This window comes from Salmo salar, chromosome 27, assembly GCF_965601325.2.
Source record: "Salmo salar chromosome 27, fSalSal1, whole genome shotgun sequence".
Classification (NCBI taxonomy): domain Eukaryota; kingdom Metazoa; phylum Chordata; class Actinopteri; order Salmoniformes; family Salmonidae; genus Salmo; species Salmo salar.
In genome coordinates, this window is record NC_138317.1 from 12,115,026 (window position 1) to 12,125,711 (window position 10,686).

The window sequence follows — 10,686 nt, forward strand, 5'->3', positions numbered from 1 at the left end:
ATAATAACAGAACGGCGCAAATGGAATGGAAACCATGCGTTGGCTGTATTTGATACCATTCCACCAATGCCGCTCCAGCCATTACCACGAGCCCGTTCTCTCCAATTAAGGTGCCACCAACCTCCTGCGGTCCACACCCTGGCTCAACCCAAACCCTAGCAATAACCCTAACCTTAGCCCAGCCTTATGTTCAAACCTAACCCTAATCTTAGTTTGTCATACTTTTATCCTATTTTTCAAAGGTGCGAGAGCTCAGCTCTGCCTGGATCTCCTATTGACAATAGTGCCTTTTGCGTCCCTTTGATATTTCAAGTAGAAATTGTGCACCAATATTGCATTTTAAAAGAGCCTGTTATATTAAATGAAGTGCCCTTTAATATAGACCACATGGAGAATTAAATAAATCACATTTTCTATATGAATAAAGACACGCTAAAGTGCCAAAATCCAGCATTTTGACATGTCCCTCCGTGCACCCTCTGTCACTTAAACCACACATTTGTCCAAGTTCTCACCATCATTGAAAAGCTCTAGTTATTTTGTTGCTTTGACAAAGTCATTTAGTGTAATTAGTGATTCATTTACATCTGTCCCTCATTTTAAGGTCAATCCTGTTACGTGAGCTGAACTCTCTTTTTAGGTGAAACTGTTCCTTTGAAAATATTTTTCAAAAGAAACATTGAACATCTAATAGTCAAATCATGGTGTAAAAACAGGTGAGCTGGTTCTACTGTTTTTGGTGTTTTGTGGTGGAAAACTGAGCTGGTTGAGCATGACATGTCAACCCTGTTACCCATAGATAGACAGACTAGAAATATTCTAACAATTTTTAAAAAACATTGTGAAGCTTGCATTCAATTGCTACTCCCTGTTGCACACAACAAGCTTCCATTCCCCCAATCAAAAGGGGATTTGTGGCTGATTTAAGATGAAATCGTCAACCATGTTATGATCAGCATTTTTTTTAAATGGGAAAACATGATTTTTTTTATCAGTTGAACACGTGCTCTCTATGACAGAATTACAAAAATGTGTGAAATCCAAAGTTTTTTTCATCAAGTTACACTTCTCAAAGGGCACCGAATTGGTGGAATAGCCCAGCTCCAGTTCAATTTAAAAGTCAAATGCAGACAGATTTAAAAAAAAATCTCAATATCAAATGATTTCTGAGTACCTTACTGTGATTGTTTTCAATTAAAATGGCCAAAAAGAAACAAAAATAGCTTCTTAGCAAAGAGCAATTTCTCAAGAAAGAATTTAGATAGGACTGTCTGGGAATGGTCTGAGTGGGGTGGGGAAAACGTACAACTTTTGGCAGAGAGGTTTGGAACTCTTTTTCTTATTGGTCTAATTTACTCATTTATGCCTGGTGATGTCACGAGACAGGCCAAAACTCTATCCCACCAAAACAGGCTGACATTTCAGGTGGTCTTTTCAAACAGCTTTAACACTAAAAGGCCATTATCATAATTTTCACAATTACACAGTATTATTCCAACCTCATAGTGTGGATATATATATATATATAAAACACAGAAAAATATAGTTTTGACTGCACTGGGCCTTTAACCACTGGATACAATATCCCTTAATCTGATATAACACAAGCCTATAGGAATAGAGATACATTTAAAATAAGAGCAACAGATATTGCATTTATAGGAAGTATATCCCATATATTTGTAATTATGTGCATTCCCACCAAGCAGCATTCTGCTTGCTTTATGAAGTTCACACCTTTTCAGATGCTGCTTATTCCATGCAAGGGAACTCGGTTGACCCCTAAACCCAAGGCGGGATGGGAGCCCTATTGTATTGATGCAAATCAGTGGTACCAATTTAACATCCCACAATTCGATTAGACATCTGCATATTGAGCATCTGTCTCCTAAATCTGCCAATACTCCCCCCACTCCCCCCGGGTAGCCCCCACGACCCCAGGGCAGCCTCTGTCCCTGGTTCCTCCCTCCCCCTGACCCTGTCAGACCCTTGCACAATTGTTGACACCGCCCTAGAGACAGAGCAGCCGGAGTTCAAGGTAAATGTTATTTTCTCTGTCTGTCTGCGGCCTGCCCAGTCCTGCCCTTGCTCATAATCATATGCACCGCTCTTTTCACTTTCTCACAGTTTTGTCACCCATTTGACTAGATTTGACTGTCTTGAAAATGAAGCTTTTCAGTCATTTCACCGAAACGTTTTTCTTTTCTAATTTGGACCCCACAAATTGCTTTTCAATGGTGGGAACGATACAAAAGTGTGTCCAACGTTTAAAGCAACATACAACACACAGCATAAGTGGTGGGATTTTATGAAAATTCAACCCTAAAAACATATTTACACAGTATGTAAAACCTTTATACGTTTTAAGACATTACACAAACGATGCAGGGTTTGTGCTAGTGACAGCAGATCACATTGCTTTTCTATTTCTTATGAATAACCTGTAGGAAGCAATGTTAATTTATTTTAACAAAGCAGGAAAAACTAGCTGGCGTTATTTCTTTTTTTTTTTGTAACTCGTTTTCAAAACTTGACAGAATCATGCACCTAAAATTCTACCTTCACATCTTAAAGGTCAACGCAATTACTCACAAACACTAGTCTAATATACTAATTTAATACATGATTTGTATGGTAATCTCTTCAGTTTTAATAGCTGTTAATAGGGGAATTAATATTCAAGTGGTGGGATTTAAAAAAATATATATACAGTACCAGTCAAAAGTTTGGACACACCTACTCATTCAAGGTTTTTATTTAAATGTTATTTAAATCTTTATTTAAATGTTTTTCTACATTGTAGAATAATAGTGACAAGATCAAAACTATGAAATAACACATATGGAATCATGCAGTAACCAAAAAAGTGTTAAACAAATCAAAATAGATTTTAGATTTTAGATTCTTCAAAGTAGCCAGCCTTTGCCTTGATGACAAATTTGCACACTCTTGGAATTCTCTCAACCAGCTTCATGTGGAATGCTTTTCCAACAGTCTTGAAGGAGTTCCCACATATGCTGAGCACCTGTTGGCTGCTTTTCCTTCACTCTGCAGTCCAACTCATCCCAAACCATCTCAATTGGGTTGAGGTCGGGTGATTGTGGAGGCCAGGTCATCTGATGCAGCATTCCATCATTCTCCTTTGTCAAATAGCCCTTACACAGCCTGGAGGTGTGTTTTGGGTCATTGTCCTGTTGAAAAACAAATGATAGTCCCACTAAGTGCAAACCAGATGTGATGGCGTATTTGCTGCATAATGCGGTGGTAGCCATGCTGGTTAAGTGTGCCTTGAATTCTAAATAAAACACTGACAGTGTCACCAGCAAAGCACCCCCACACCATCACACCTCCACCTCCATGCTTCACAGTGGGAACCACACATGTGGAGATCATCCATTCACCTACTCTGCATCTCACAAAGACACGGCAGTTGGAAACAAAAATCGCAAATTTGGACAGATTTCCACCGGTCTAATGTCCATTGCTCGTGTTTCTTGGGCCAAGCAAGTCTTTTCTTCTTACTGGTGTCCTTTAGTAGTGGTTTCTTTGCAGCAATTCGACCATGAAGGCCTCATTCACACAGTCTCCTCTGAATAGTTGTTGTTGTTACTTGAACTCTGTGAAGCATTTATTTGGGCTGTAATCTGAGGTGCTGTTAACTGAAATGAATTTATCCTCTGCAGCAGAGGTAACTCTGGGTCTTCCTTTCCTGTGGCGGTCCTCACGAGAGCCTGGGATGAAGAAGAAATCTTAAAATAATAGTGTGCATTCCAACCAAGTTTAGGAGAGTCTCTGCGAGAGTCTCCCTCTTGAATAAATATTTTGTATAACTTCATGGATGCAGGGGTGTAAAGTAACAAAGTAAAATACTTTGAAGTACTACTTAAGTATTTTTGAGGGTATCTGTACTTTACTTTACTATTAATAATTTTTTGACAACTTTTACTTTTACTCCACTACATTCCCAAAGAAAATATGTACTTTTTACTCAAATACAATGCCTTCAGAAAGTATTCACACCCCTACTTACAGCCTGAATTAAAAATGTATTAAATTTATATTTTTTGTCACTGGCCTACACACAATACCCCATAATGTCAAAGTGGAATTATGTTTTAAGATTTTTTTAAAATAATTAATTAAGAATGAAAAGCTGAAATGTCTTGAGTCAATAAGTATTCTACCCCTTTGTTACGGCAAGCCTATATAAGTTCAGGAGTAAAAATGTGCTTAACAAATCACACAATAAGTTGCATGGACTCACTCTGTGTGCAATAATAGTATTTAACATGATTTTTGAATGACTGCCTCATCTCTGTACCCCACACATAAAATTATCAGTAAGGTTCCTCATTCGAGCAGTGACTTTCAAACACAGATTCAGCCTCAAAGACCTTGGAGATTTTCCAATGCCTCGCAAAGAAGTGCATCTATTGGTAGATGGGTAAAAAAAAGCAAACATTGAATGTCCCTTTGAGCATGTTGAAGTTATTAATTACACTTTGGATGGTGTATTAATACACCCAGTCACTACAAAGATACAGGCGTCCTTCCTAACACAGTTGCCAGAGAGGAAAGGAAACTACATTTACATTTACATTACATTTAAGTCATTTAGCAGACGCTCTTATCCAGAGCGACTTACAAATTGGTGCATTCACCTTATGATATCCAGTGGAACAACCACTTTACAATAGTGCATCTAAATCTTTTAAGGGGGGGGGGGGGTAGAAGGATTACTTTATCCTATCCTAGGTATTCCTTAAAGAGGTGGGGTTTCAGGTGTCTCCGGAAGGTGGTGATTGACTCTGCTGTCCTGGCGTCGTGAGGGAGCTTGTTCCACCATTGGGGTGCCAGAGCAGCGAACAGTTTTGACTGGGCTGAGCGGGAACTGTGCTTCCTCAGAGGTAGGGGGGCCAGCAGGCCAGAGGTGGATGAACGCAGTGCCCTTGTTTGGGTGTAGGGCCTGATCAGAGCCTGAAGGTATGGAGGTGCCGTTCCCTTCACAGCTCCGTAGGCAATCACCATGGTCTTGTAGCGGATGCGAGCTTCAACTGGAAGCCAGTGGAGAAAGCGGAGGAGCGGGGTGACGTGAGAGAACTTGGAAAGGTTGAACACCAGACGGGCTGCGGCGTTCTGGATGAGTTGTAGGGGTTTAATGGCACAGGCAGGGAGCCCAGCCAACAGCGAGTTGCAGTAATCGAGACGGGAGATGACAAGTGCCTGGATTAGGACCTGCGCCGCTTCCTGTGTGAGGCAGGGTCGTACTCTACGAATGTTGTAGAGCATGAACCTACAGGATCGGGTCACCGCCTTGATGTTAGTGGAGAACGACAGTGTGTTGTCCAGGATCACGCCAAGGCGCTTAGCACTCTGGGAGGAGGACACAAGGGAGTTGTTAACCGTGATGGCGAGATCATGGAACGGGCAGTCCTTCCCCGGGAGGAAGAGCAGCTCCGTCTTGCCGAGGTTCAGCTTGAGGTGGTGATCCGTCATCCACACTGATATGTCTGACAGACATGCAGAGATGCGATTCGCTGCCTGGTTATCAGAAGGGGGAAAGGAGAAGATTAATTGTGTGTCGTCTGCATAGCAATGATAGGAGAGACCATGTGAGGATATGACAGAGCCAAGTGACTTGGTATATAGTGAGAATAGGAGAGGGCCTAGAACAGAGCCCTGGGGGACACCAGTGGTGAGAGCGCATGGTGCGGAGACAGATTCTCACCATGCCACCTGGTAGGAGCGACCTGTCAGGTAGGACGCAATCCAAGCGTGGGCCGCGCCGGAGATGCCCAACTCGGAGAGGGTGGAGAGGAGGATCTGATGGTTCACAGTATCAAAGGCAGCAGATAGGTCTAGAAGGATGAGAGCAGAGGAGAGAGAGTTAGCTTTAGCAGTGCGGAGAGCCTCCGTGACACAGAGAAGAGCAGTCTCAGTTGAATGCCCAGTCTTGAAACCTGACTGATTAGGATCAAGAAGATCAAACTACTCAGCGATTTCACCAGGAGGCCAGTTACAGAGTTTAATGGCTATGATAGAAGAAAACTGAGGATGGATCAACAACATTGAACATACACTTAACAAAAATATAAATGCAACATGCAACAATTTCAAAGATTTTACTTAGTTACAGTTCATATAAGGAAATCAGTCAACTGAAATAAATTCATTAGGCCCTAATCTATGGATTTCACATGACTGGGAATGCAGATACACTATATGACCAAAAGTATGTGGAAACCTGCTTGTTGAACATGTCATTCCAAAATCATGGGCATTAATATGGTGTTGGTCCCCCCTTTGCTGCTATAACAGCCTCCACTCTTCTGGGAAGGCTATTCACTAGATGTTAGAACATTGCAGTGGGGACTTGCTTCCATTCAGCCACAAGAGCATTAGTGAGGTCGGGCATTGATGTTGGGCAAAGGCCTAGCTCGCAGTCGGCGTTCCAATTCATCCCAAATGTGTTCGATGAGGCTGAGGTCAGGGCTTTGTGCAGGCCAGTCAAGTTCTTCCACACTGATCTCAACAAACCATTTCTTTATGCACGGGGGCATTGTCATGCTAAAACAGGAAAGGGCCTTCCCCAAACTGTTGCCACAAAATTGGAAGCACAAAATCATCTAGAATGTCATTATACGCTGTAGCGTTAAGATTTCCCTTCACTGGAACTACGGGGCCAAGCACAAACCATGAAAAACAGCCAAAGACCATTATTCCTCCTCCACCAAACTTTACAGTTGGCACTATGCATTGCGGCAGTTAGCATTATCCTGGCATCCGCCAAACACAGATTTGTCCGTCAGACTGCCAGATGGGGAAGCGTGATTCATCACTCCAGAGAGAACTCGTTTCCACTACTCCAGCCGACGCATTGCATATGATGATCTTAGGCTTGTGTGTGGCTGGTAGACCATGGAACCCCATTTCATGAAGCTCCCAAAGAAAAGTTATTCGGCTGACGTTGCTTCCAGAGGCAGTTTGGACCTCGGTAGTGAGTGTTGCAACCAAGGACAGACGATTTTCACGCACTATGCACTTCAGCATTCAATGGTCCTGTTCTATGAACTTGTGTGGCCTACCACTTCGCGGCAGAGCCGTTGTTGCTTCTAGTTGTTTCCACCTCACAATAACAGCACTTAACAGTTGACCAGGGAAGCTCTAGCAGGGCAGAAATTTGACAAACTGACTTGTTGGAAAGGTGGCATCCTCTGACGGTGCCACGTTGAAAGTCACTGAGCTCTTCAGTAAGGCCATTCTACTGCCAATGTTTGTTTATGGGGATTGCGTGGCTGTGTGCTCGATTTTATGCACCTGTCAGACACTAATATGAAGGGATGTCCACATACTTTTGTATATATAGTGTATTTTGAATACACTTCATTAGCCAAGGGGTCGTGAAACGTTCATACAGACGTAAAGGGGAACCATATATATATAATCACCACATTTGGAGTTACAAGGTTTTCATCTGAGAGCAACGATTTAATAATATAAATCAATGTAACTGAAGTGATTTGGTCAAATGTAACTGAGTAAAAAGTAAGTTACTTCTTTCAGAAATTACTTGAGTAAGAGTACAAGTACAGCTCACAGAGAGTAACTACAGAGAGTAGTACTAGTTCCTCCAAGCTCATTACTACCCACCTCTGCCCTCTGGCTAGAAGATTGTTTAGAATTTTTCTTTTACATTGAATCCTACCCTGTGATTTTTTAGGACCTTATCTTTTTAACCAGAGATAATAGAAACGTGCCGTTTTCACACACACTACCGTTCAAAAGTTTGGGGTCACTTAGAAATGTCCTTGTTTTTGAAAGAAAAGAAAAAAAATTGTTCATTAAAATAACATCAAATTGATCAGAAATACAGTGTAGATAATGTTAATGTTGTAAATCACTAAAACAAGGCCATTTCAACAACAACAAAAAGTTTGGGGTCACTTAGAAATGTCCTTGTTTTTGAAAGAAAAGCACATTTTCTGTTCATTAAAATAACATCAAATTGATCAGAAATACAGTGTAGATAATGTTAATGTTGTAAATGACTACACGCAAAACACCAGTCTCAACGTCAACATTGAAGAGGCAACTCCGGGATGCTGGACTTCTAGGCAGAGTTGCAAAGAAAAAGCCATATCTCAGACTGGCCAACAAAAAGAAAAGATTAAGATGGGCAAAAGAACACAGACACTGGACAGAGGAATTCTGCCTAGAAGGCCAGCATCCCGGAGTCGCCTCTTCACTGTTGACTTTGAGACTGGTGTTTTGCGGGTACTATTTAATGAAGCTGCCAGTTGAGGATTTGTGAGGTGTCTGTTTCTCAAATTAGACACTCTAATGTACTTGTCCTCATGCTCAGTTATGCCTCCCACTCCTCTTTCTATTCTGGTTAGAGCCAGTTTGCGCTGTTTTGTGAAGCGAGTAGTACACAGCGTTGCTCCAGATACGCAACTAGTCTAAAGAAGGCCAGTTTTATTGCTTCTTTAATCAGAACAACAGTTTTCAGCTGTGCTAACATAATTGCAAAAGGGTTTTCTAATGATCAATCAGCCTTTTAAAATGATAAACTTGGAATAGCTAACACAACGTGCCATTGGAACACAGGAGTGATGGTTGCTGATAATGGGCCTCTGTACGCCTATGTAGATATTCCATTTAAAATCAGCCATTTCCAGCTCCAATAGTCATTTACAACATTATTAACAATGTCTACACTGTATTTCTGATCAATTTGATGTTATTATAATGGACAAAAAATGTGCTTTTCTTTCAAAAACAAGGACATTTCTAAGTGACCCTAAACCTTTGAACGGTAGTGTATGTAGACACTGGTATGGTGCTGGTGGTAATGAATATGAGGCAGAATGGCTCTCTGGGTCACTTCAAAATGGGTAGAGATTTAAAGAGATTGAACCCAGGGAACTTACCATTTCCTAGAGATATAGCCCTCTTTTCTTTGCTTCTATAAACTCAAAAGAGCAAGTGGAAGTGGAAGTGGCACAATTAATGTGTTCATGGCATTTCTGCATCTAGCATGAACAAAGGTCAGTAAGGGGCAATCCCAACTTCCACTCTAGTCAAATGTTCACTTAGTCTCCTATTATTATCAATGCTATTTACACCAAAAACTACTTTAATTAAACATTTTGTACTGTGTGTTTTATTACATACCTTTTTTTAGCATTTTGAAAGGGTATACTTGAAAATGTTACTTGTTGAAATGGTACGCATTGGAATGGAGGTGCACATCCTGGTATAATGAAACAAATATCTGTGACACAATCTACCTATAACAAATCATGTTCATTGAATGATCAAACTAGACGAAGGCATTTCATTAAAGATGCATCCACACTTTTCCATATTTCCTTATTTATTCTGTAAATGATGGGATATAGCTGAACACGAACAGAAATCTAAGATTGAGTTGCCAAATCTCTTGATATAAATGTGTCCGTTGCGTATCTTAGCCGCCACTCTCTCTTTGGGCATATCTGTAACTACAACATAACGTTAAACGCTTTGGTCCCTCATCTTCTTGCTCTGAACAGTGTTTCTGGCGATTCACAAAAGGTGTCAAACGGGGGGCATTGGACTTGGTCTGCCATGTTCTCCCATGGCTGCCTTTAATCCTATTACTGTCGGCCATGGCGCATGGATCATGGCCTTTCATCCCCTCCTCATTAGGGTCTTTGGGCTGTGCTGTTTACTATCGAGGTGTTGGTGTAGCTTTAATTGCATTGTAAGCTATTCACCCCATCCGTGTGTCATAACGTGTTATCCTCTGATTCAGTTATAACCCGCCGTTTGGATCGTAGTGCTGAATGGGTTCGCTATTTGGGCCTGTGGGTAATTTTCTATCTTTTTCTCACCATGTAAGTTTAGACTGAGTTATAATTTCAAATTTGGCACTTGAGAGCTGTACCATTTTGAACACTTGAACAGTTAGCTTGGCCTGATAACGTAACTGCAGATTTAGAAGCAGTTGATATGAAATGAATGAATCTTAAGGCCTGTGGGGGAATGGAGATTCAGGCTTTGCTGTGGTGGTTTGGTGTTCAAACCCGTTCCATGCAGTCCATGTGTTCCAGGTTGGAAACACCTGGAGCTTTTTGCTACGTTGAGCAAATGGTGATAAATTGGCCTTCTCATTCTTTTCTATTGTCTGTGAGGATTTTTGATTCAAACGCGACCTGAATGAAATGTCGCAAATACCCAATTGTTTTCCCCGAGCATCACTTATCTCGGCACAGATCTGGCACACACACGGCCCTCTGTGGCTCTCAATAGCCACATTTGCGTGGACATTGGCCAGAGTCAATTGCCTGTCAAATGATATGCACGATTAGGCACCAGTGGATATTGGGCCTAATGCGCCGAGCCTCCTATAGAGCCTGGACAGTGGGCCCCGTCACTGAACCCCTCACCCTCCTCGCCCCCTTCCTCGTCCCCTCCCCTTTTGTCTCACCACTCAGTTCAATGTTAATGTCCAGCAGTGTCCAGTCAGCCAGCTCCCGCGCAAAACCGTTCCTTCCCTCTTTTCTCACCCTCGCCTCCTCTTGTGTGCTGTCCAGCTGGCTGTGACCTCTGACCCGGAGACCCTCACTCCTGACCCTTGGACCCGTTCCCACGCCACACCCTTTTGTGTGGACCTCGCCATAGCAACGGCGCGGTCACTGCTGC